The following is a 27,723-nucleotide window of genomic DNA, read 5'->3' as shown; positions in this document are numbered from 1 at the left end:
AGGCTGTCGTTTTGGTCAAAAAATGAAAATTCTAAAAGTTCAGTTTTTTCTGCTTTAAACTCTAGGTACACATCCAAAATGTATTACTGAGTTGAAAGAAGTGGATTCTGGTGCATGGTTTTGAAACCACAGTCAGAAAAAAAATCACAACCATATCAACATGTTTATAACCCCCGGGGCTGTTGTTTTGGTCAAAAAATGAAAATACTAAAAGTTCAGTTTTTTCTGCTTTAAACTCTAGGTACACATCCAAAATGTATTACTGAGTTGAAAGAAGTGGATTCTGGTGCATGGTTTTGAAACCGCAGTCAGAAAAAAAATCACAACCATATCAACATGTTTATAACCCCCGGGGCTGTCGTTTTGGTCAAAAAATGAAAATTCTAAAAGTTCAGTTTTTTCTGCTTTAAACTCTAGGTACACATCCAAAATGTATTACTGAGTTGAAAGAAGTGGATTCTGGTGCATGGTTTTGAAACCGCAGTCAGAAAAAAATCACAACGATATCATCATGTTTATAATCCCCGGGGCTGTCGTTTTGGTCAAAAAATGAAAATTCTAAAAGTTCAGTTTTTTCTTCTTTAAACTCTAGGTACACATCCAAAATTGATTACTGAGTTGAATGAAGTGGATTCTGGTGCATGGTTTTGAAACCGCAGTCAGAAAAAAAATCACATCCATATCAACATTTTTATATTCCCCGGGGCTGTCGTTTTGGTCAAAAAATGAAAATTCTAAAAGTTCAGTTTTTTCTGCTTTAAACTCTAGGTACACATCCAAAATGTATTACTGAGTTGAAAGAAGTGGATTCTGGTGCATGGTTTTGAAACCGCAGTCAGAAAAAAAATCACATCCATATCAACATTTTTATAACCCCCGGGGCTGTCGTTTTGGTCAAAAAATGAAAATTCTAAAAGTTCAGTTTTTTCTGCTTTAAACTCTAGGTACACATCCAAAATGTATTACTGAGTTGAAAGAAGTGGATTCTGGTGCATGGTTTTGAAACCGCAGTCAGAAAAAAAATCACAACCATATCAACATGTTTATAACCCCCGGGGCTGTCGTTTTGGTCAAAAAATGAAAATTCTAAAAGTTCCGTTTTTTCTGCTTTAAACTCTACGTACACATCCAAAATGTATTACTGAGTTGAAAGAAGTGGATTCTGGTGCATGGTTTTGAAACCGCAGTCAGAAAAAAAATCACAACCATATCAACATGTTAATAACCCCCGGGGCTTTCATTTTGGTCTAAAAATAAAAATTCTAAAAGTTCCGTTTTTTCTGCTTTAAACTCTAGGTACACATCCAAAATGTATTACTGAGTTGAAAGAAGTGGATTCTGGTGCATGGTTTTGAAACCGCAGTCAGAAAAAAAATCACATCCATATCAACATGTTTATAACCCCCGAAGCTGTCGTTTTGGTCAAAAAATGAAAATTCTAAAAGTTCCGTTTTTTCTGCTTTAAACTCTAGGTACACATCCAAAATGTATTACTGAGTTGAAAGAAGTGGATTCTGGTGCATGATTTTGAGACCGCAGTCAGAAAAAAAATCACAACCATATCAACATGTTAATAACCCCCGGGGCTGTCGTTTTGGTCAAAAAATGAAAATTCTAAAAGTTCCGTTTTTTCTTCTTTAAACTCTAGGTACAAATCCAAAATGTATTACTGAGTTGAAAGAAGTGGATTCTGGTGCATGGTTTTGAAACCGCAGTCAGAAAAAAAATCACATCCATATCAACATGTTTATAACCCCAGGGGCTGTCGTTTTGGTAAAAAAATGAAAATTCTAAAAGTTCCGTTTTTTCTGCTTTAAACTCTAGGTACACATCCAAAATGTATTACTAAGTTGTAAGAAGTGGATTCTGGTGCATGGTTTTGAAACCGCAGTCAGAAAAAAAATCACATCCATATCAACATTTTTATAACCCCCGGGGCTGTCGTTTTGGTCAAAAAATGAAAATTCTAAAAGTTCCGTTTTTTCTTCTTAAAACTCTAGGTACACATCCAAAATGTATTACTGAGTTGAAAGAAGTTGATTCTGGTGCATGGTTTTGAAACCGCAGTCAGAAAAAAAATCACAACCATATCAACATGTTAATAACCCCCGGGGCTGTCGTTTTGGTCAAAAAATGAAAATTCTAAAAGTTCCGTTTTTTTCTGCTTTAAACTCTAGGTACACATCCAAAATGTATTACTGAGTTGAATGAAGTGGATTCTGGTGCATGGTTTTGAAACCGCAGTCAGAAAAAAAATCACATCCATATCAACATTTTTATATTCCCCGGGGCTGTCGTTTTGGTCAAAAAATGAAAATTCTAAAAGTTCAGTTTTTTCTGCTTTAAACTCTAGGTACACATCCAAAATGTATTACTGAGTTGAAAGAAGTGGATTCTGGTGCATGGTTTTGAAACCGCAGTCAGAAAAAAAATCACATCCATATCAACATTTTTATAACCCCCGGGGCTGTCGTTTTGGTCAAAAAATGAAAATTCTAAAAGTTCAGTTTTTTCTGCTTTAAACTCTAGGTACACATCCAAAATGTATTACTGAGTTGAAAGAAGTGGATTCTGGTGCATGGTTTTGAAACCGCAGTCAGAAAAAAAATCACAACCATATCAACATGTTTATAACCCCCGGGGCTGTCGTTTTGGTCAAAAAATGAAAATTCTAAAAGTTCCGTTTTTTCTTCTTTAAACTCTAGGTACACATCCAAAATGTATTTCTGAGTTGAAAGAAGTGGATTCTGGTGCATGGTTTTGAAACCGCAGTCAGAAAAAAAATCACAACCATATCAACATGTTAATAACCCCCGGGGCTTTCATTTTGGTCTAAAAATGAAAATTCTAAAAGTTCCGTTTTTTCTGCTTTAAACTCTAGGTACACATCCAAAATGTATTACTGAGTTGAAAGAAGTGGATTCTGGTGCATGGTTTTGAAACCGCAGTCAGAAAAAAAATCACATCCATATCAACATGTTTATAACCCCCGAAGCTGTCGTTTTGGTCAAAAAATGAAAATTCTAAAAGTTCCGTTTTTTCTGCTTTAAACTCTAGGTACACATCCAAAATGTATTACTGAGTTGTAAGAAGTGGATTCTGGTGCATGGTTTTGAAACCGCAGTCAGAAAAAAAATCACAACCATATCAACATGTTAATAACCCCCGGGGCTTTCATTTTGGTCTAAAAATGAAAATTCTAAAAGTTCCGTTTTTTCTGCTTTAAACTCTAGGTACACATCCAAAATGTATTACTGAGTTGAAAGAAGTGGATTCTGGTGCATGGTTTTGAAACCGCAGTCAGAAAAAAAATCACAACCATATCAACATTTTTATAACCCCCGGGGCTGTCGTTTTGGTCAAAAAATGAAAATTCTAAAAGTTCCGTTTTTTCTGCTTTAAACTCTAGGTACACATCCAAAATGTATTACTGAGTTGTAAGAAGTGGATTCTGGTGCATGGTTTTGAAACCGCAGTCAGAAAAAAAATCACAACCATATCAACATGTTAATAACCCCCGGGGCTTTCATTTTGGTCTAAAAATGAAAATTCTAAAAGTTCAGTTTTTTCTGCTTTAAACTCTAGGTACACATCCAAAATGTATTACTGAGTTGAAAGAAGTGGATTCTGGTGCATGGTTTTGAAACCGCAGTCAGAAAAAAAATCACAACCATATCAACATGTTAATAACCCCCGGGGCTTTCATTTTGGTCTAAAAATGAAAATTCTAAAAGTTCCGTTTTTTCTGCTTTAAACTCTAGGTACACATCCAAAATGTATTACTGAGTTGAAAGAAGTGGATTCTGGTGCATGGTTTTGAAACCGCAGTCAGAAAAAAAATCAAATCCATATCAACATGTTTATAACCCCCGAGGCTGTCGTTTTGGTCAAAAAATGAAAATTCTAAAAGTTCAGTTTTTTCTGCTTTAAACTCTAGGTACACATCCAAAATGTATTACTGAGTTGAAAGAAGTGGATTCTGGTGCATGGTTTTGAAACCACAGTCAGAAAAAAAATCACAACCATATCATCATGTTTATAATCCCCGGGGCTGTCGTTTTGGTCAAAAAATGAAAATTCTAAAAGTTCCGTTTTTTCTTCTTTAAATTCTAGGTACACATCCAAAATGTATTACTGAGTTGAAAGAAGTGGATTCTGGTGCATGGTTTTGAAACGGCAGTCAGAAAAAAAATCACATCCATATCAACATTTTTATAACCCCCGGGGCTGTCGTTTTGGTCAAAAAATGAAAATTCTAAAAGTTCAGTTTTTTCTGCTTTAAACTCTAGGTACACATCCAAAATGTATTACTGAGTTGAAAGAAGTGGATTCTGGTGCATGGTTTTGAAACCGCAGTCAGAAAAAAAATCACAACCATATCAACATGTTAATAACCCCCGGGGCTGTCGTTTTGGTCAAAAAATGAAAATTCTAAAAGTTCCGTTTTTTTCTGCTTTAAACTCTAGGTACACATCCAAAATGTATTACTGAGTTGAAAGAAGTGGATTCTGGTGCATGGTTTTGAAACCGCAGTCAGAAAAAAAATCACATCCATATCAACATGTTTATAACCCCCGAGGCTGTCGTTTTGGTCAAAAAATGAAAATTCTAAAAGTTCAGTTTTTTCTGCTTTAAACTCTAGGTACACATCCAAAATGTATTACTGAGTTGAAAGAAGTGGATTCTGGTGCATGGTTTTGAAACCGCAGTCAGAAAAAAAATCACATCCATATCAACATGTTTATAACCCCCGAGGCTGTCGTTTTGGTCAAAAAATGAAAATTCTAAAAGTTCAGTTTTTTCTGCTTTAAACTCTAGGTACACATCCAAAATGTATTACTGAGTTGAAAGAAGTGGATTCTGGTGCATGGTTTTGAAACCACAGTCAGAAAAAAAATCACATCCATATCAACATGTTTATAACCCCCGGGGCTGTTGTTTTGGTCAAAAAATGAAAATTCTAAAAGTTCAGTTTTTTATGCTTTAAACTCTAGGTACACATCCAAAATGTATAACTGAGTTGAAAGAAGTGGATTCTGGTGCATGGTTTTGAAACCGCAGTCAGAAAAAAAATCACAACCATATCAACATGTTTATAACCCCCGGGGCTGTCGTTTTGGTCAAAAAATGAAAATTCTAAAAGTTCTGTTTTTTCTGCTTTAAACTCTAGGTACACATCCAAAATGTATTACTGAGTTGAAAGAAGTGGATTCTGGTGCATGGTTTTGAAACCGCAGTCAGAAAAAAAATCACATCCATATCAACATTTTTATAACCCCCGGGGCAGTCGTTTTGGTCAAAAAATGAAAATTCTAAAAGTTCCGTTTTTTCTGCTTTAAACTCTAGGTACACATCCAAAATGTATAACTGAGTTGAAAGAAGTGGATTCTGGTGCATGGTTTTGAAACCGCAGTCAGAAAAAAAATCACATCCATATCAACATGTTTATAACCCCCGGGGCTGTCGTTTTGGTCAAAAAATGAAAATTCTAAAAGTTCCGTTTTTTCTGCTTTAAACTCTAGGTACACATCCAAAATGTATTACTGAGTTGAAAGAAGTGGATTCTGGTGCATGGTTTTGAAACCGCAGTCAGAAAAAAAATCACATCCATATCAACATGTTTATAACCCCCGAGGCTGTCGTTTTGGTCAAAAAATGTAAATTCTAAAAGTTCCGTTTTTTCTGCTTTAAACTCTAGGTACACATCCAAAATGTATAACTGAGTTGAAAGAAGTGGATTCTGGTGCATGATTTTGAAACCGCAGTCAGAAAAAAAATCACAACCATATCAACATGTTTATAACCCCCGGGGCTGTTGTTTTGGTCAAAAAATGAAAATTCTAAAAGTTCCGTTTTTTCTGCTTTAAACTCTACGTACACATCCAAAATGTATTACTGAGTTGAAAGAAGTGGATTCTGGTGCATGGTTTTGAAACCGCAGTCAGAAAAAAAATCACAACCATATCAACATGTTTATAACCCCCGGGGCTGTCGTTTTGGTCAAAAAATGAAAATTCTAAAAGTTCCGTTTTTTCTGCTTTAAACTCTAGGTACACATCCAAAATGTATTACTGAGTTGAAAGAAGTTGATTCTGGTGCATGGTTTTGAAACCGCAGTCAGAAAAAAAATCACAACCATATCAACATGTTAATAACCCCCGGGGCTGTCGTTTTGGTCAAAAAATGAAAATTCTAAAAGTTCCGTTTTTTTCTGCTTTAAACTCTAGGTACACATCCAAAATGTATTACTGAGTTGAAAGAAGTGGATTCTGGTGCATGGTTTTGAAACCGCAGTCAGAAAAAAAATCACATCCATATCAACATGTTTATAACCCCCGAGGCTGTCGTTTTGGTCAAAAAATGAAAATTCTAAAAGTTCAGTTTTTTCTGCTTTAAACTCTAGGTACACATCCAAAATGTATTACTGAGTTGAAAGAAGTGGATTCTGGTGCATGGTTTTGAAACCACAGTCAGAAAAAAAATCACAACCATATCAACATGTTTATAACCCCCGGGGCTGTTGTTTTGGTCAAAAAATGAAAATACTAAAAGTTCCGTTTTTTCTGCTTTAAACTCTAGGTACACATCCAAAATGTATTACTGAGTTGAAAGAAGTGGATTCTGGTGCATGGTTTTGAAACCGCAGTCAGAAAAAAAATCACAACCATATCAACATGTTTATAACCCCCGGGGCTGTCGTTTTGGTCAAAAAATGAAAATTCTAAAAGTTCAGTTTTTTCTGCTTTAAACTCTAGGTACACATCCAAAATGTATTACTGAGTTGAAAGAAGTGGATTCTGGTGCATGGTTTTGAAACCGCAGTCAGAAAAAAATCACAACGATATCATCATGTTTATAACCCCCGGGGCTGTCGTTTTGGTCAAAAAATGAAAATTCTAAAAGTTCCGTTTTTTCTTCTTTAAACTCTAGGTACACATCCAAAATTTATTACTGAGTTGAATGAAGTGGATTCTGGTGCATGGTTTTGAAACCGCAGTCAGAAAAAAAATCACATCCATATCAACATTTTTATATTCCCCGGGGCTGTCGTTTTGGTCAAAAAATGAAAATTCTAAAAGTTCAGTTTTTTCTGCTTTAAACTCTAGGTACACATCCAAAATGTATTACTGAGTTGAAAGAAGTGGATTCTGGTGCATGGTTTTGAAACCGCAGTCAGAAAAAAAATCACATCCATATCAACATTTTTATAACCCCCGGGGCTGTCGTTTTGGTCAAAAAATGAAAATTCTAAAAGTTCCGTTTTTTCTGCTTTAAACTCTAGGTACACATCCAAAATGTATTACTGAGTTGAAAGAAGTGGATTCTGGTGCATGGTTTTGAAACCGCAGTCAGAAAAAAAATCACATCCATATCAACATGTTTATAACCCCCGAGGCTGTCGTTTTGGTCAAAAAATGTAAATTCTAAAAGTTCCGTTTTTTCTGCTTTAAACTCTAGGTACACATCCAAAATGTATAACTGAGTTGAAAGAAGTGGATTCTAGTGCATGATTTTGAAACCGCAGTCAGAAAAAAAATCACAACCATATCAACATGTTTATAACCCCCGGGGCTGTTGTTTTGGTCAAAAAATGAAAATTCTAAAAGTTCCGTTTTTTCTGCTTTAAACTCTACGTACACATCCAAAATGTATTACTGAGTTGAAAGAAGTGGATTCTGGTGCATGGTTTTGAAACCGCAGTCAGAAAAAAAATCACAACCATATCAACATGTTTATAACCCCCGGGGCTGTCGTTTTGGTCAAAAAATGAAAATTCTAAAAGTTCCGTTTTTTCTGCTTTAAACTCTAGGTACACATCCAAAATGTATTACTGAGTTGAAAGAAGTTGATTCTGGTGCATGGTTTTGAAACCGCAGTCAGAAAAAAAATCACAACCATATCAACATGTTAATAACCCCCGGGGCTGTCGTTTTGGTCAAAAAATGAAAATTGGAAAAGTTCCGTTTTTTTCTGCTTTAAACTCTAGGTACACATCCAAAATGTATTACTGAGTTGAAAGAAGTGGATTCTGGTGCATGATTTTGAAACCGCAGTCAGAAAAAAAATCACATCCATATCAACATGTTTATAACCCCCGAGGCTGTCGTTTTGGTCAAAAAATGAAAATTCTAAAAGTTCCGTTTTTTCTGCTTTAAACTCTAGGTACACATCCAAAATGTATAACTGAGTTGAAAGAAGTGGATTCTAGTGCATGATTTTGAAACCGCAGTCAGAAAAAAAATCACAACCATATCAACATGTTTATAACCCCCGGGGCTGTTGTTTTGGTCAAAAAATGAAAATTCTAAAAGTTCCGTTTTTTCTGCTTTAAACTCTACGTACACATCCAAAATGTATTACTGAGTTGAAAGAAGTGGATTCTGGTGCATGGTTTTGAAACCGCAGTCAGAAAAAAAATCACAACCATATCAACATGTTTATAACCCCCGGGGCTGTCGTTTTGGTCAAAAAATGAAAATTCTAAAAGTTCCGTTTTTTCTGCTTTAAACTCTAGGTACACATCCAAAATGTATTACTGAGTTGAAAGAAGTTGATTCTGGTGCATGGTTTTGAAACCGCAGTCAGAAAAAAAATCACATCCATATCAACATTTTTATAACCCCCGGGGCTGTCGTTTTGGTCAAAAAATGAAAATTCTAAAAGTTCAGTTTTTTCTGCTTTAAACTCTAGGTACACATCCAAAATGTATTACTGAGTTGAAAGAAGTGGATTCTGGTGCATGGTTTTGAAACCGCAGTCAGAAAAAAAATCACAACCATATCAACATGTTTATAACCCCCGGGGCTGTCGTTTTGGTCAAAAAATGAAAATTCTAAAAGTTCCGTTTTTTCTTCTTTAAACTCTAGGTACACATCCAAAATGTATTACTGAGTTGAAAGAAGTGGATTCTGGTGCATGGTTTTGAAACCGCAGTCAGAAAAAAAATCACAACCATATCAACATGTTAATAACCCCCGGGGCTTTCATTTTGGTCTAAAAATGAAAATTCTAAAAGTTCCGTTTTTTCTGCTTTAAACTCTAGGTACACATCCAAAATGTATTACTGAGTTGAAAGAAGTGGATTCTGGTGCATGGTTTTGAAACCGCAGTCAGAAAAAAAATCACATCCATATCAACATGTTTATAACCCCCGAAGCTGTCGTTTTGGTCAAAAAATGAAAATTCTAAAAGTTCCGTTTTTTCTGCTTTAAACTCTAGGTACACATCCAAAATGTATTACTGAGTTGTAAGAAGTGGATTCTGGTGCATGGTTTTGAAACCGCAGTCAGAAAAAAAATCACAACCATATCAACATGTTAATAACCCCCGGGGCTTTCATTTTGGTCTAAAAATGAAAATTCTAAAAGTTCCGTTTTTTCTGCTTTAAACTCTAGGTACACATCCAAAATGTATTACTGAGTTGAAAGAAGTGGATTCTGGTGCATGGTTTTGAAACCGCAGTCAGAAAAAAAATCACAACCATATCAACATTTTTATAACCCCCGGGGCTGTCGTTTTGGTCAAAAAATGAAAATTCTAAAAGTTCCGTTTTTTCTGCTTTAAACTCTAGGTACACATCCAAAATGTATTACTGAGTTGTAAGAAGTGGATTCTGGTGCATGGTTTTGAAACCGCAGTCAGAAAAAAAATCACAACCATATCAACATGTTAATAACCCCCGGGGCTTTCATTTTGGTCTAAAAATGAAAATTCTAAAAGTTCAGTTTTTTCTGCTTTAAACTCTAGGTACACATCCAAAATGTATTACTGAGTTGAAAGAAGTGGATTCTGGTGCATGGTTTTGAAACCGCAGTCAGAAAAAAAATCACAACCATATCAACATGTTAATAACCCCCGGGGCTTTCATTTTGGTCTAAAAATGAAAATTCTAAAAGTTCCGTTTTTTCTGCTTTAAACTCTAGGTACACATCCAAAATGTATTACTGAGTTGAAAGAAGTGGATTCTGGTGCATGGTTTTGAAACCGCAGTCAGAAAAAAAATCACATCCATATCAACATGTTAATAACCCCCGGGGCTTTCATTTTGGTCTAAAAATGAAAATTCTAAAAGTTCCGTTTTTTCTGCTTTAAACTCTAGGTACACATCCAAAATGTATTACTGAGTTGAAAGAAGTGGATTCTGGTGCATGGTTTTGAAACCGCAGTCAGAAAAAAAATCACATCCATATCAACATGTTTATAACCCTCGAAGCTGTCGTTATGGTCAAAAAATGAAAATTCTAAAAGTTCCGTTTTTTCTGCTTTAAACTCTAGGTACACATCCAAAATGTATTACTGAGTTGAAAGAAGTGGATTCTGGTGCATGATTTTGAGACCGCAGTCAGAAAAAAAATCACAACCATATCAACATGTTAATAACTCCCGGGGCTGTCGTTTTGGTCAAAAAATGAAAATTCTAAAAGTTCAGTTTTTTCTTCTTTAAACTCTAGGTACAAATCCAAAATGTATTACTGAGTTGAAAGAAGTGGATTCAGGTGCATGGTTTTGAAACCGCAGTCAGAAAAAAAATCACATCCATATCAACATGTTTATAACCCCCGGGGCTGTCGTTTTGGTCAAAAAATGAAAATTCTAAAAGTTCCGTTTTTTCTTCTTTAAACTCTAGGTACACATCCAAAATGTATTACTGAGTTGAAAGAAGTGGATTCTGGTGCATGGTTTTGAAACCGCAGTCAGAAAAAAAATCACAACCATATCAACATGTTAATAACCCCCGGGGCTTTCATTTTGGTCTAAAAATGAAAATTCTAAAAGTTCCGTTTTTTCTGCTTTAAACTCTAGGTACACATCCAAAATGTATTACTGAGTTGAAAGAAGTGGATTCTGGTGCATGGTTTTGAAACCGCAGTCAGAAAAAAAATCACAACCATATCAACATTTTTATAACCCCCGGGGCTGTCGTTTTGGTCAAAAAATGAAAATTCTAAAAGTTCCGTTTTTTCTGCTTTAAACTCTAGGTACACATCCAAAATGTATTACTGAGTTGTAAGAAGTGGATTCTGGTGCATGGTTTTGAAACCGCAGTCAGAAAAAAAATCACAACCATATCAACATGTTAATAACCCCCGGGGCTTTCATTTTGGTCTAAAAATGAAAATTCTAAAAGTTCAGTTTTTTCTGCTTTAAACTCTAGGTACACATCCAAAATGTATTACTGAGTTGAAAGAAGTGGATTCTGGTGCATGGTTTTGAAACCGCAGTCAGAAAAAAAATCACAACCATATCAACATGTTAATAACCCCCGGGGCTTTCATTTTGGTCTAAAAATGAAAATTCTAAAAGTTCCGTTTTTTCTGCTTTAAACTCTAGGTACACATCCAAAATGTATTACTGAGTTGAAAGAAGTGGATTCTGGTGCATGGTTTTGAAACCGCAGTCAGAAAAAAAATCACATCCATATCAACATGTTAATAACCCCCGGGGCTTTCATTTTGGTCTAAAAATGAAAATTCTAAAAGTTCCGTTTTTTCTGCTTTAAACTCTAGGTACACATCCAAAATGTATTACTGAGTTGAAAGAAGTGGATTCTGGTGCATGATTTTGAGACCGCAGTCAGAAAAAAAATCACAACCATATCAACATGTTAATAACTCCCGGGGCTGTCGTTTTGGTCAAAAAATGAAAATTCTAAAAGTTCCGTTTTTTCTTCTTTAAACTCTAGGTACAAATCCAAAATGTATTACTGAGTTGAAAGAAGTGGATTCTGGTGCATGGTTTTGAAACCGCAGTCAGAAAAAAAATCACATCCATATCAACATGTTAATAACCCCCGGGGCTTTCATTTTGGTCTAAAAATGAAAATTCTAAAAGTTCCGTTTTTTCTGCTTTAAACTCTAGGTACACATCCAAAATGTATTACTGAGTTGAAAGAAGTGGATTCTGGTGCATGATTTTGAGACCGCAGTCAGAAAAAAAATCACAACCATATCAACATGTTAATAACTCCCGGGGCTGTCGTTTTGGTCAAAAAATGAAAATTCTAAAAGTTCAGTTTTTTCTTCTTTAAACTCTAGGTACAAATCCAAAATGTATTACTGAGTTGAAAGAAGTGGATTCTGGTGCATGGTTTTGAAACCGCAGTCAGAAAAAAAATCACATCCATATCAACATGTTTATAACCCCCGGGGCTGTCGTTTTGGTCAAAAAATGAAAATTCTAAAAGTTCCGTTTTTTCTGCTTTAAACTCTAGGTACACATCCAAAATGTATTACTGAGTTGTAAGAAGTGGATTCTGGTGCATGGTTTTGAAACCGCAGTCAGAAAAAAAATCACAACCATATCAACATGTTAATAACCCCCGGGGCTGTCGTTTTGGTCAAAAAATGAAAATTCTAAAAGTTCCGTTTTTTCTGCTTTAAACTCTAGGTACACATCCAAAATGTATTACTGAGTTGAAAGAAGTGGATTCTGGTGCATGGTTTTGAAACCGCAGTCAGAAAAAAAATCACAACCATATCAACATGTTAATAACCCCCGGGGCTGTCGTTTTGGTCAAAAAATGAAAATTCTAAAAGTTCCGTTTTTTCTGCATTAAACTCTAGGTACACATCCAAAATGTATTACTGAGTTGAAAGAAGTGGATTCTGGTGCATGGTTTTGAAACCGCAGTCAGAAAGAAAATCACATCCATATCAACATGTTTATAACCCCCGGGGCTGTCGTTTTGGTCAAAAAATGAAAATTCTAAAAGTTCATGTTTTTCTGCTTTAAACTCTAGGTACACATCCAAAATGTATTACTGAGTTGAAAGAAGTGGATTCTGGTGCATGGTTTTGAAACCGCAGTCAGAAAAAAAATCACAACCATATCATCATGTTTATAACCCCCGGGGCTGTCGTTTTGGTCAAAAAATGAAAATTCTAAAAGTTCCGTTTTTTCTTCTTTAAACTCTAGGTACACATCCAAAATGTATTACTGAGTTGAAAGAAGTGGATTCTGGTGCATGGTTTTGAAACCGCAGTCAGAAAAAAAATCACAACCATATCAACATGTTAATAACCCCCGGGGCTTTCATTTTGGTCTAAAAATGAAAATTCTAAAAGTTCCGTTTTTTCTGCTTTAAACTCTAGGTACACATCCAAAATGTATTACTGAGTTGAAAGAAGTGGATTCTGGTGCATGGTTTTGAAACCGCAGACAGAAAAAAAATCACATCCATATCAACATGTTTATAACCCCCGAAGCTGTCGTTTTGGTCAAAAAATGAAAATTCTAAAAGTTCCGTTTTTTCTGCTTTAAACTCTAGGTACACATCCAAAATGTATTACTGAGTTGAAAGAAGTGGATTCTGGTGCATGATTTTGAAACCGCAGTCAGAAAAAAAATCACAACCATATCAACATGTTAATAACCCCCGGGGCTGTCGTTTTGGTCAAAAAATTTAAATTCTAAAAGTTCAGTTTTTTCTGCTTTAAACTCTAGGTACACATCCAAAATGTATTACTGAGTTGAAAGAAGTGGATTCTGGTGCATGGTTTTGAAACCGCAGTCAGAAAAAAAATCACATCCATATCAACATTTTTATAACCCCCGGGGCTGTCGTTTTGGTCAAAAAATGAAAATTCTAAAAGTTCCGTTTTTTCTGCTTTAAACTCTAGGTACACATCCAAAATGTATTACTGAGTTGTAAGAAGTGGATTCTGGTGCATGGTTTTGAAACCGCAGTCAGAAAAAAAATCACAACCATATCAACATGTTAATAACCCCCGGGGCTTTCATTTTGGTCTAAAAATGAAAATTCTAAAAGTTCCGTTTTTTCTGCTTTAAACTCTAGGTACACATCCAAAATGTATTACTGAGTTGAAAGAAGTGGATTCTGGTGCATGGTTTTGAAACCGCAGTCAGAAAAAAAATCACATCCATATCAACATGTTTATAACCCCCGAAGCTGTCGTTTTGGTCAAAAAATGAAAATTCTAAAAGTTCCGTTTTTTCTGCTTTAAACTCTAGGTACACATCCAAAATGTATTACTGAGTTGTAAGAAGTGGATTCTGGTGCATGGTTTTGAAACCGCAGTCAGAAAAAAAATCACAACCATATCAACATGTTAATAACCCCCGGGGCTTTCATTTTGGTCTAAAAATGAAAATTCTAAAAGTTCCGTTTTTTCTGCTTTAAACTCTAGGTACACATCCAAAATGTATTACTGAGTTGAAAGAAGTGGATTCTGGTGCATGGTTTTGAAACCGCAGTCAGAAAAAAAATCACAACCATATCAACATTTTTATAACCCCCGGGGCTGTCGTTTTGGTCAAAAAATGAAAATTCTAAAAGTTCCGTTTTTTCTGCTTTAAACTCTAGGTACACATCCAAAATGTATTACTGAGTTGTAAGAAGTGGATTCTGGTGCATGGTTTTGAAACCGCAGTCAGAAAAAAAATCACAACCATATCAACATGTTAATAACCCCCGGGGCTTTCATTTTGGTCTAAAAATGAAAATTCTAAAAGTTCCGTTTTTTCTGCTTTAAACTCTAGGTACACATCCAAAATGTATTACTGAGTTGAAAGAAGTGGATTCTGGTGCATGGTTTTGAAACCGCAGTCAGAAAAAAAATCACAACCATATCAACATGTTAATAACCCCCGGGGCTTTCATTTTGGTCTAAAAATGAAAATTCTAAAAGTTCCGTTTTTTCTGCTTTAAACTCTAGGTACACATCCAAAATGTATTACTGAGTTGAAAGAAGTGGATTCTGGTGCATGGTTTTGAAACCGCAGTCAGAAAAAAAATCACATCCATATCAACATGTTAATAACCCCCGGGGCTTTCATTTTGGTCTAAAAATGAAAATTCTAAAAGTTCCGTTTTTTCTGCTTTAAACTCTAGGTACACATCCAAAATGTATTACTGAGTTGAAAGAAGTGGATTCTGGTGCATGGTTTTGAAACCGCAGTCAGAAAAAAAATCACATCTATATCAACATGTTTATAACCCTCGAAGCTGTCGTTTTGGTCAAAAAATGAAAATTCTAAAAGTTCCGTTTTTTCTGCTTTAAACTCTAGGTACACATCCAAAATGTATTACTGAGTTGAAAGAAGTGGATTCTGGTGCATGATTTTGAGACCGCAGTCAGAAAAAAAATCACAACCATATCAACATGTTAATAACTCCCGGGGCTGTCGTTTTGGTCAAAAAATGAAAATTCTAAAAGTTCCGTTTTTTCTTCTTTAAACTCTAGGTACAAATCCAAAATGTATTACTGAGTTGAAAGAAGTGGATTCTGGTGCATGGTTTTGAAACCGCAGTCAGAAACAAAATCACATCCATATCAACATGTTTATAACCCCCGGGGCTGTCGTTTTGGTCAAAAAATGAAAATTCTAAAAGTTCCGTTTTTTCTGCTTTAAACTCTAGGTACACATCCAAAATGTATTACTGAGTTGTAAGAAGTGGATTCTGGTGCATGGTTTTGAAACCGCAGTCAGAAAAAAAATCACAACCATATCAACATGTTAATAACCCCCGGGGCTGTCGTTTTGGTCAAAAAATGAAAATTCTAAAAGTTCCGTTTTTTCTGCTTTAAACTCTAGGTACACATCCAAAATGTATTACTGAGTTGAAAGAAGTGGATTCTGGTGCATGGTTTTGAAACCGCAGTCAGAAAAAAAATCACAACCATATCAACATGTTAATAACCCCCGGGGCTGTCGTTTTGGTCAAAAAATGAAAATTCTAAAAGTTCTGTTTTTTCTGCATTAAACTCTAGGTACACATCCAAAATGTATTACTGAGTTGAAAGAAGTGGATTCTGGTGCATGGTTTTGAAACCGCAGTCAGAAAAAAAATCACATCCATATCAACATGTTTATAACCCCCGGGGCTGTCGTTTTGGTCAAAAAATGAAAATTCTAAAAGTTCATGTTTTTCTGCTTTAAACTCTAGGTACACATCCAAAATGTATTACTGAGTTGAAAGAAGTGGATTCTGGTGCATGGTTTTGAAACCGCAGTCAGAAAAAAAATCACAACCATATCATCATGTTTATAACCCCCGGGGCTGTCGTTTTGGTCAAAAAATGAAAATTCTAAAAGTTCCGTTTTTTCTTCTTTAAACTCTAGGTACACATCCAAAATGTATTACTGAGTTGAAAGAAGTGGATTCTGGTGCATGGTTTTGAAACCGCAGTCAGAAAAAAAATCACAACCATATCAACATGTTAATAACCCCCGGGGCTTTCATTTTGGTCTAAAAATGAAAATTCTAAAAGTTCCGTTTTTTCTGCTTTAAACTCTAGGTACACATCCAAAATGTATTACTGAGTTGAAAGAAGTGGATTCTGGTGCATGGTTTTGAAACCGCAGTCAGAAAAAAAATCACATCCATATCAACATGTTTATAACCCCCGAAGCTGTCGTTTTGGTCAAAAAATGAAAATTCTAAAAGTTCCGTTTTTTCTGCTTTAAACTCTAGGTACACATCCAAAATGTATTACTGAGTTGAAAGAAGTGGATTCTGGTGCATGATTTTGAAACCGCAGTCAGAAAAAAAATCACAACCATATCAACATGTTAATAACCCCCGGGGCTGTCGTTTTGGTCAAAAAATGAAAATTCTAAAAGTTCAGTTTTTTCTGCTTTAAACTCTAGGTACACATCCAAAATGTATTACTGAGTTGAAAGAAGTGGATTCTGGTGCATGGTTTTGAAACCACAGTCAGAAAAAAAATCACATCCATATCAACATTTTTATAACCCCCGGGGCTGTCGTTTTGGTCAAAAAATGAAAATTCTAAAAGTTCCGTTTTTTCTGCTTTAAACTCTAGGTACACATCCAAAATGTATTACTGAGTTGTAAGAAGTGGATTCTGGTGCATGGTTTTGAAACCGCAGTCAGAAAAAAAATCACAACCATATCAACATGTTAATAACCCCCGGGGCTTTCATTTTGGTCTAAAAATGAAAATTCTAAAAGTTCCGTTTTTTCTGCTTTAAACTCTAGGTACACATCCAAAATGTATTACTGAGTTGAAAGAAGTAGATTCTGGTGCATGGTTTTGAAACCGCAGTCAGAAAAAAAATCACAACCATATAAACATGTTAATAACCCCCGGGGCTTTCATTTTGGTCTAAAAATGAAAATTCTAAAAGTTCCGTTTTTTCTGCTTTAAACTCTAGGTACACATCCAAAATGTATTACTGAGTTGAAAGAAGTGGATTCTGGTGCATGGTTTTGAAACCGCAGTCAGAAAAAAAATCACATCCATATCAACATGTTTATAACCCCCGAAGCTGTCGTTTTGGTCAAAAAATGAAAATTCTAAAAGTTCCGTTTTTTCTGCTTTAAACTCTAGGTACACATCCAAAATGTATTACTGAGTTGAAAGAAGTGGATTCTGGTGCATGATTTTGAAACCGCAGTCAGAAAAAAAATCACAACCATATCAACATGTTAATAACCCCCGGGGCTGTCGTTTTGGTCAAAAAATTAAAATTCTAAAAGTTCAGTTTTTTCTGCTTTAAACTCTAGGTACACATCCAAAATGTATTACTGAGTTGAAAGAAGTGGATTCTGGTGCATGGTTTTGAAACCGCAGTCAGAAAAAAAATCACATCCATATCAACATTTTTATAACCCCCGGGGCTGTCGTTTTGGTCAAAAAATGAAAATTCTAAAAGTTCCGTTTTTTCTGCTTTAAACTCTAGGTACACATCCAAAATGTATTACTGAGTTGTAAGAAGTGGATTCTGGTGCATGGTTTTGAAACCGCAGTCAGAAAAAAAATCACAACCATATCAACATGTTAATAACCCCCGGGGCTTTCATTTTGGTCTAAAAATGAAAATTCTAAAAGTTCCGTTTTTTCTGCTTTAAACTCTAGGTACACATCCAAAATGTATTACTGAGTTGAAAGAAGTGGATTCTGGTGCATGGTTTTGAAACCGCAGTCAGAAAAAAAATCACATCCATATCAACATGTTTATAACCCTCGAAGCTGTCGTTTTGGTCAAAAAATGAAAATTCTAAAAGTTCCGTTTTTTCTGCTTTAAACTCTAGGTACACATCCAAAATGTATTACTGAGTTGAAAGAAGTGGATTCTGGTGCATGATTTTGAGACCGCAGTCAGAAAAAAAATCACAACCATATCAACATGTTAATAACTCCCGGGGCTGTCGTTTTGGTCAAAAAATGAAAATTCTAAAAGTTCCGTTTTTTCTTCTTTAAACTCTAGGTACAAATCCAAAATGTATTACTGAGTTGAAAGAAGTGGATTCTGGTGCATGGTTTTGAAACCGCAGTCAGAAACAAAATCACATCCATATCAACATGTTTATAACCCCCGGGGCTGTCGTTTTGGTCAAAAAATGAAAATTCTAAAAGTTCCGTTTTTTCTGCTTTAAACTCTAGGTACACATCCAAAATGTATTACTGAGTTGTAAGAAGTGGATTCTGGTGCATGGTTTTGAAACCGCAGTCAGAAAAAAAATCACAACCATATCAACATGTTAATAACCCCCGGGGCTGTCGTTTTGGTCAAAAAATGAAAATTCTAAAAGTTCCGTTTTTTTCTGCTTTAAACTCTAGGTACACATCCAAAATGTATTACTGAGTTGAAAGAAGTGGATTCTGGTGCATGGTTTTGAAACCGCAGTCAGAAAAAAAATCACAACCATATCAACATGTTAATAACCCCCGGGGCTGTCGTTTTGGTCAAAAAATGAAAATTCTAAAAGTTCTGTTTTTTCTGCATTAAACTCTAGGTACACATCCAAAATGTATTACTGAGTTGAAAGAAGTGGATTCTGGTGCATGGTTTTGAAACCGCAGTCAGAAAAAAAATCACATCCATATCAACATGTTTATAACCCCCGGGGCTGTCGTTTTGGTCAAAAAATGAAAATTCTAAAAGTTCATGTTTTTCTGCTTTAAACTCTAGGTACACATCCAAAATGTATTACTGAGTTGAAAGAAGTGGATTCTGGTGCATGGTTTTGAAACCGCAGTCAGAAAAAAAATCACAACCATATCATCATGTTTATAACCCCCGGGGCTGTCGTTTTGGTCAAAAAATGAAAATTCTAAAAGTTCCGTTTTTTCTTCTTTAAACTCTAGGTACACATCCAAAATGTATTACTGAGTTGAAAGAAGTGGATTCTGGTGCATGGTTTTGAAACCGCAGTCAGAAAAAAAATCACAACCATATCAACATGTTAATAACCCCCGGGGCTTTCATTTTGGTCTAAAAATGAAAATTCTAAAAGTTCCGTTTTTTCTGCTTTAAACTCTAGGTACACATCCAAAATGTATTACTGAGTTGAAAGAAGTGGATTCTGGTGCATGGTTTTGAAACCGCAGTCAGAAAAAAAATCACATCCATATCAACATGTTAATAACCCCCGGGGCTGTCGTTTTGGTCAAAAAATGAAAATTCTAAAAGTTCCGTTTTTTCTGCTTTAAACTCTAGGTACACATCCAAAATGTATTACTGAGTTGAAAGAAGTGGATTCTGGTGCATGATTTTGAAACCGCAGTCAGAAAAAAAATCACAACCATATCAACATGTTAATAACCCCCGGGGCTGTCGTTTTGGTCAAAAAATGAAAATTCTAAAAGTTCAGTTTTTTCTGCTTTAAACTCTAGGTACACATCCAAAATGTATTACTGAGTTGAAAGAAGTGGATTCTGGTGCATGGTTTTGAAACCGCAGTCAGAAAAAAAATCACATCCATATCAACATTTTTATAACCCCCGGGGCTGTCGTTTTGGTCAAATAATGAAAATTCTAAAAGTTCCGTTTTTTCTGCTTTAAACTCTAGGTACACATCCAAAATGTATTACTGAGTTGTAAGAAGTGGATTCTGGTGCATGGTTTTGAAACCGCAGTCAGAAAAAAAATCACAACCATATCAACATGTTAATAACCCCCGGGGCTTTCATTTTGGTCTAAAAATGAAAATTCTAAAAGTTCCGTTTTTTCTGCTTTAAACTCTAGGTACACATCCAAAATGTATTACTGAGTTGAAAGAAGTAGATTCTGGTGCATGGTTTTGAAACCGCAGTCAGAAAAAAAAATCACAACCATATAAACATGTTAATAACCCCCGGGGCTTTCATTTTGGTCTAAAAATGAAAATTCTAAAAGTTCCGTTTTTTCTGCTTTAAACTCTAGGTACACATCCAAAATGTATTACTGAGTTGAAAGAAGTGGATTCTGGTGCATGGTTTTGAAACCGCAGTCAGAAAAAAAATCACATCCATATCACCATTTTTATAACCCCCGGGGCTGTCGTTTTGGTCAAAAAATGAAAATTCTAAAAGTTCAGTTTTTTCTGCTTTAAACTCTAGGTACACATCCAAAATGTATTACTGAGTTGAAAGAAGTGGATTCTGGTGCATGGTTTTGAAACCGCAGTCAGAAAAAAAATCACATCCATATCAACATTTTTATAACCCCCGGGGCTGTCGTTTTGGTCAAAAAATGAAAATTCTAAAAGTTCAGTTTTTTCTGCTTTAAACTCTAGGTACACATCCAAAATGTATTACTGAGTTGTAAGAAGTGGATTCTGGTGCATGGTTTTGAAACCGCAGTCAGAAAAAAAATCACAACCATATCAACATGTTTATAACCCCCGGGGCTGTCGTTTTGGTCAAAAAATGAAAATTCTAAAAGTTCCGTTTTTTCTGCTTTAAACTCTAGGTACACATCCAAAATGTATTACTGAGTTGAAAGAAGTGGATTCTGGTGCATGGTTTTGAAACCGCAGTCAGAAAAAAAATCACAACCATATAAACATGTTAATAACCCCCGGGGCTGTCGTTTTGGTCAAAAAATGAAAATTCTAAAAGTTCCGTTTTTTCTTCTTTAAACTCTAGGTACAAATCCAAAATGTATTACTGAGTTGAAAGAAGTGGATTCTGGTGCATGGTTTTGAAACCGCAGTCAGAAAAAAAATCACATCCATATCAACATTTTTATAACCCCCGGGGCTGTCGTTTTGGTCAAAAAATGAAAATTCTAAAAGTTCAGTTTTTTCTGCTTTAAACTCTAGGTACACATCCAAAATGTATTACTGAGTTGAAAGAAGTGGATTCTGGTGCATGGTTTTGAAACCGCAGTCAGAAAAAAAATCACATCCATATCAACATTTTTATAACCCCTGGGGCTGTCGTTTTGGTCAAAAAATGAAAATTCTAAAAGTTCAGTTTTTTCTGCTTTAAACTCTAGGTACACATCCAAAATGTATTACTGAGTTGTAAGAAGTGGATTCTGGTGCATGGTTTTGAAACCGCAGTCAGAAAAAAAATCACAACCATATCAACATGTTTATAACCCCCGGGGCTGTCGTTTTGGTCAAAAAATGAAAATTCTAAAAGTTCCGTTTTTTCTGCTTTAAACTCTAGGTACACATCCAAAATGTATTACTGAGTTGAAAGAAGTGGATTCTGGTGCATGGTTTTGAAACTGCAGTCAGAAAAAAAATCAAAACCATATCAACATGTTAATAACCCCCGGGGCTGTCGTTTTGGTAAAAAAATGAAAATTCTAAAAGTTCCGTTTTTTCTGCTTTAAACTCTAGGTACACATCCAAAATGTATAACTGAGTTGAAAGAAGTGGATTCTGGTGCATGGTTTTGAAACCGCAGTCAGAAAAAAAATCACATCCATATCAACATGTTTATAACCCCCGGGGCTGTCGTTTTGGTCAAAAAATGAAAATTCTAAAAGTTCATGTTTTTCTGCTTTAAACTCTAGGTACACATCCAAAATGTATTATTGAGTTGAAAGAAGTGGATTCTGGTGCATGGTTTTGAAACCGCAGTCAGAAAAAAAATCACAACCATATCATCATGTTTATAACCCCCGGGGCTGTCGTTTTGGTCAAAAAATGTAAATTCTAAAAGTTCAGTTTTTTCGTCTTTAAACTCTAGGTACACATCCAAAATGTATTACTGAGTTGAAAGAAGTGGATTCTGGTGCATGGTTTTGAAACCGCAGTCAGAAAAAAAATCACAACCATATCAACATGTTAATAACCCCCGGGGCTTTCATTTTGGTCTAAAAATGAAAATTCGGTACTTATGTAATATCTGGGCTCCCGTTTTTCTTATGAGACCGCGTCCCCTCGCGGGGCTCGCTACGCTCACCACGCTTCGGGCACGGTGGCTCGCTGCGCTCGCCACACTATATAAATTCAACTCCATGCGTAGTTGGATAGTAGGGGTATGAAAAAATGGGGTGCATTTAACATGGAAGCCCAGATAATACATAAGTACCGAAAATTCTAAAAGTTCCGTTTTTTCTGCTTTAAACTCTAGGTACACATCCAAAATGTATTACTGAGTTGAAAGAAGTGGATTCTGGTGCATGGTTTTGAAACCGCAGTCAGAAAAAAAATCACATCCATATCAACATGTTTATAACCCCCGGGGCTGTCGTTTTGGTCAAAAAATGAAAATTCTAAAAGTTCCGTTTTTTCTGCTTTAAACTCTAGGTACACATCCAAAATGTATAACTGAGTTGAAAGAAGTGGATTCTGGTGCATGGTTTTGAAACCGCAGTCAGAAAAAAAATCACAACCATATCAACATGTTTATAACCCCCGGGGCTGTCGTTTTGGTCAAAAAATGAAAATTCTAAAAGTTCCGTTTTTTTCTGCTTTAAACTCTAGGTACACATCCAAAATGTATTACTGAGTTGAAAGAAGTGGATTCTGGTGCATGGTTTTGAAACCGCAGTCAGAAAAAAAATCACAACCATATCAACATGTTAATAACCCCGGGGGCTGTCGTTTTGGTCAAAAAATGAAAATTCTAAAAGTTCCGTTTTTTCTGCTTTAAACTCTAGGTACACATCCAAAATGTATTACTGAGTTGAAAGAAGTGGATTCTGGTGCATGGTTTTGAAACCGCAGTCAGAAAAAAAATCACAACCATATCAACATGTTTATAACCCCCGGGGCTGTCGTTTTGGTCAAAAAATGAAAATTCTAAAAGTTCAGTTTTTTCTGCTTTAAACTCTAGGTACACATCCAAAATGTATTACTGAGTTGAAAGAAGTGGATTCTGGTGCATGGTTTTGAAACCGCAGTCAGAAAAAAAATCACAAACATATCAACATGTTAATAACCCCCGGGGCTGTCGTTTTGGTCAAAAAATGAAAATTCTAAAAGTTCCGTTTTTTCTGCTTTAAACTCTAGGTACACATCCAAAATGTATTACTGAGTTGAAAGAAGTGGATTCTGGTGCATGGTTTTGAAACCGCAGTCAGAAAAAAAATCACAACCATATCAACATGTTTATAACCCCCGGGGCTGTTGTTTTGGTCAAAAAATGAAAATTCTAAAAGTTCAGTTTTTTCTGCTTTAAACTCTAGGTACACATCCAAAATGTATTACTGAGTTGAAAGAAGTGGATTCTGGTGCATGGTTTTGAAACCGCAGTCAGAAAAAAAATCACATCCATATCAACATGTTTATAACCCCCGGGGCTGTCGTTTTGGTCAAAAAATGAAAATTCTAAAAGTTCCGTTTTTTCTGCTTTAAACTCTAGGTACACATCCAAAATTTATAACTGAGTTGAAAGAAGTGGATTCTGGTGCATGGTTTTGAAACCGCAGTCAGAAAAAAAATCACAACCATATCAACATGTTAATAACCCCCGGGGCTGTCGTTTTGGTCAAAAAATGAAAATTCTAAAAGTTCCGTTTTTTCTGCTTTAAACTCTAGGTACACATCCAAAATGTATTACTGAGTTGAAAGAAGTGGATTCTGGTGCATGGTTTTGAAACCGCAGTCAGAAAAAAAATCACAACCATATCAACATGTTAATATCCCCCGGGGCTGTTGTTTTGGTCAAAAAATGAAAATTCTAAAAGTTCCGTTTTTTCTGCTTTAAACTCTAGGTACACATCCAAAATGTATTACTGAGTTGAAAGAAGTGGATTCTGGTGCATGGTTTTGAAACCGCAGTCAGAAAAAAAATCACAACCATATCAACATGTTTATAACCCCCGGGGCTGTCGTTTTGGTCAAAAAATGAAAATTCTAAAAGTTCCGTTTTTTCTGCTTTAAACTCTAGGTACACATCCAAAATGTATTACTGAGTTGAAAGAAGTGGATTCTGGTGCATGGTTTTGAAACCGCAGTCAGAAAAAAAATCACATCCATATCAACATGTTTATAACCCCCGGGGCTGTCGTTTTGGTCAAAAAATGAAAATTCTAAAAGTTCCGTTTTTTCTGCTTTAAACTCTAGGTACACATCCAAAATGTATTACTGAGTTGAAAGAAGTGGATTCTGGTGCATGGTTTTGAAACCGCAGTCAGAAAAAAAATCACAACCATATCAACATGTTTATAACCCCCGGGGCTGTCGTTTTGGTCAAAAAATGAAAATTCTAAAAGTTCAGTTTTTTCTGCTTTAAACTCTAGGTACACATCCAAAATGTATTACTGAGTTGAAAGAAGTGGATTCTGGTGCATGGTTTGAAACCGCAGTCAGAAAAAAAATCACAACCATATCAACATGTTAATAACCCCCGGGGCTGTCGTTTTGGTCAAAAAATGAAAATTCTAAAAGTTCTGTTTTTTCTGCTTTAAACTCTAGGTACACATCCAAAATGTATTACTGAGTTGAAAGAAGTGGATTCTGGTGCATGGTTTTGAAACCGCAGTCATAAAAAAAATCACATCCATATCAACATGTTTATAACCCCCGGGGCTGTCGTTTTGGTCAAAAAATGAAAATTCTAAAAGTTCCGTTTTTTCTGCTTTAAACTCTAGGTACACATCCAAAATGTATTACTGAGTTGAAAGAAGTGGATTCTGGTGCATGGTTTTGAAACCGCAGTCAGAAAAAAAATCACAACCATATCAACATGTTTATAACCCCCGGGGCTGTCGTTTTGGTCAAAAAATGAAAATTCTAAAAGTTCAGTTTTTTCTGCTTTAAACTCTAGGTACACATCCAAAATGTATTACTGAGTTGAAAGAAGTGGATTCTGGTGCATGGTTTGAAACCGCAGTCAGAAAAAAAATCACAACCATATCAACATGTTAATAACCCCCGGGGCTGTCGTTTTGGTCAAAAAATGAAAATTCTAAAAGTTCTGTTTTTTCTGCTTTAAACTCTAGGTACACATCCAAAATGTATTACTGAGTTGAAAGAAGTGGATTCTGGTGCATGGTTTTGAAACCGCAGTCATAAAAAAAATCACATCCATATCAACATGTTTATAACCCCCGGGGCTGTCGTTTTGGTCAAAAAATGAAAATTCTAAAAGTTCCGTTTTTTCTGCTTTAAACTCTAGGTACACATCCAAAATGTATTACTGAGTTGAAAGAAGTGGATTCTGGTGCATGGTTTTGAAACCGCAGTCAGAAAAAAAATCACAACCATATCAACATGTTAATAACCCCCGGGGCTGTTGTTTTGGTCAAAAAATGAAAATTCTAAAAGTTCCGTTTTTTCTGCTTTAAACTCTAGGTACACATCCAAAATGTATTACTGAGTTGAAAGAAGTGGATTCTGGTGCATGGTTTTGAAACCGCAGTCAGAAAAAAAATCACAACCATATCAACATGTTTATAACCCCCGGGGCTGTCGTTTTGGTCAAAAAATGAAAATTCTAAAAGTTCCGTTTTTTTCTGCTTTAAACTCTAGGTACACATCCAAAATGTATTACTGAGTTGAAAGAAGTGGATTCTGGTGCATGGTTTTGAAACCGCAGTCAGAAAAAAAATCACAACCATATCAACATGTTTATAACCCCCGGGGCTGTCGTTTTGGTCACAAAATGAAAATTCTAAAAGTTCGGTTTTTTCTGCTTTAAACTCTAGGTACACATCCAAAATGTATTACTGAGTTGAAAGAAGTGGATTCTGGTGCATGGTTTGAAACCGCAGTCAGAAAAAAAATCACAACCATATCAACATGTTAATAACCCCCGGGGCTGTCGTTTTGGTCAAAAAATGAAAATTCTAAAAGTTCTGTTTTTTCTGCTTTAAACTCTAGGTACACATCCAAAATGTATTACTGAGTTGAAAGAAGTGGATTCTGGTGCATGGTTTTGAAACCGCAGTCATAAAAAAAATCACATCCATATCAACATGTTTATAACCCCCGGGGCTGTCGTTTTGGTCAAAAAATGAAAATTCTAAAAGTTCCGTTTTTTCTGCTTTAAACTCTAGGTACACATCCAAAATGTATTACTGAGTTGAAAGAAGTGGATTCTGGTGCATGGTTTTGAAACCGCAGTCAGAAAAAAAATCACAACCATATCAACATGTTAATAACCCCCGGGGCTGTTGTTTTGGTCAAAAAATGAAAATTCTAAAAGTTCCGTTTTTTCTGCTTTAAACTCTAGGTACACATCCAAAATGTATTACTGAGTTGAAAGAAGTGGATTCTGGAGCATGGTTTTGAAACCGCAGTCAGAAAAAAAATCACAACCATATCAACATGTTTATAACCCCCGGGGCTGTCGTTTTGGTCAAAAAATGAAAATTCTAAAAGTTCCGTTTTTTTCTGCTTTAAACTCTAGGTACACATCCAAAATGTATTACTGAGTTGAAAGAAGTGGATTCTGGTGCATGGTTTTGAAACCGCAGTCAGAAAAAAAATCACAACCATATCAACATGATAATAACCCCCGGGGCTGTCGTTTTGGTCAAAAAATGAAAATTCTAAAAGTTCAGTTTTTTCTGCTTTAAACTCTAGGTACACATCCAAAATGTATTACTGAGTTGAAAGAAGTGGATTCTGGTGCATGGTTTTGAAACCGCAGTCAGAAAAAAAATCACAACCATATCAACATGTTTTGGTCAAAAAATGAAAATTCTAAAAGTTCCGCTTTTTCTGCTTTAAACTCTAGGTACACATTCAAAATGTATTATTGAGTTGAAAGAAGTGGATTCTGGTGCATGGTTTTAAAACCGCAGTCAGAAAAAAAATCACAACCATATCAACATGTTAATAACCCCCGGGGCTGTTGTTTTGGTCAAAAAATGAAAATTCTAAAAGTTCCGTTTTTTCTGCTTTAAACTCTAGGTACACATCCAAAATGTATTACTGAGTTGAAAGAAGTGGATTCTGGTGCATGGTTTTGAAACCGCAGTCAGAAAAAAAATCACAACCATATCAACATGTTTATAACCCCCGGGGCTGTCGTTTTGGTCAAAAAATGAAAATTCTAAAAGTTCAGTTTTTTCTGCTTTAAACTCTAGGTACACATCCAAAATGTATTACTGAGTTGAAAGAAGTGGATTCTGGTGCATGGTTTGAAACCGCAGTCAGAAAAAAAATCACAACCATATCAACATGTTAATAACCCCCGGGGCTGTCGTTTTGGTCAAAAAATGAAAATTCTAAAAGTTCTTTTTTTTCTGCTTTAAACTCTAGGTACACATCCAAAATGTATTACTGAGTTGAAAGAAGTGGATTCTGGTGCATGGTTTTGAAACCGCAGTCATAAAAAAAATCACATCCATATCAACATGTTTATAACCCCCGGGGCTGTCGTTTTGGTCAAAAAATGAAAATTCTAAAAGTTCCGTTTTTTCTGCTTTAAACTCTAGGTACACATCCAAAATGTATTACTGAGTTGAAAGAAGTGGATTCTGGTGCATGGTTTTGAAACCGCAGTCAGAAAAAAAATCACAACCATATCAACATGTTAATAACCCCCGGGGCTGTTGTTTTGGTCAAAAAATGAAAATTCTAAAAGTTCCGTTTTTTCTGCTTTAAACTCTAGGTACACATCC

Source organism: Crinia signifera, chromosome 6 (genome assembly GCF_055691185.1).
Source record: "Crinia signifera chromosome 6, ASM5569118v1, whole genome shotgun sequence".
NCBI lineage: Eukaryota > Metazoa > Chordata > Amphibia > Anura > Myobatrachidae > Crinia > Crinia signifera.
The sequence above is the reverse complement of the archived record's forward strand: the minus strand, read 5'-3'. Positions refer to the sequence as shown.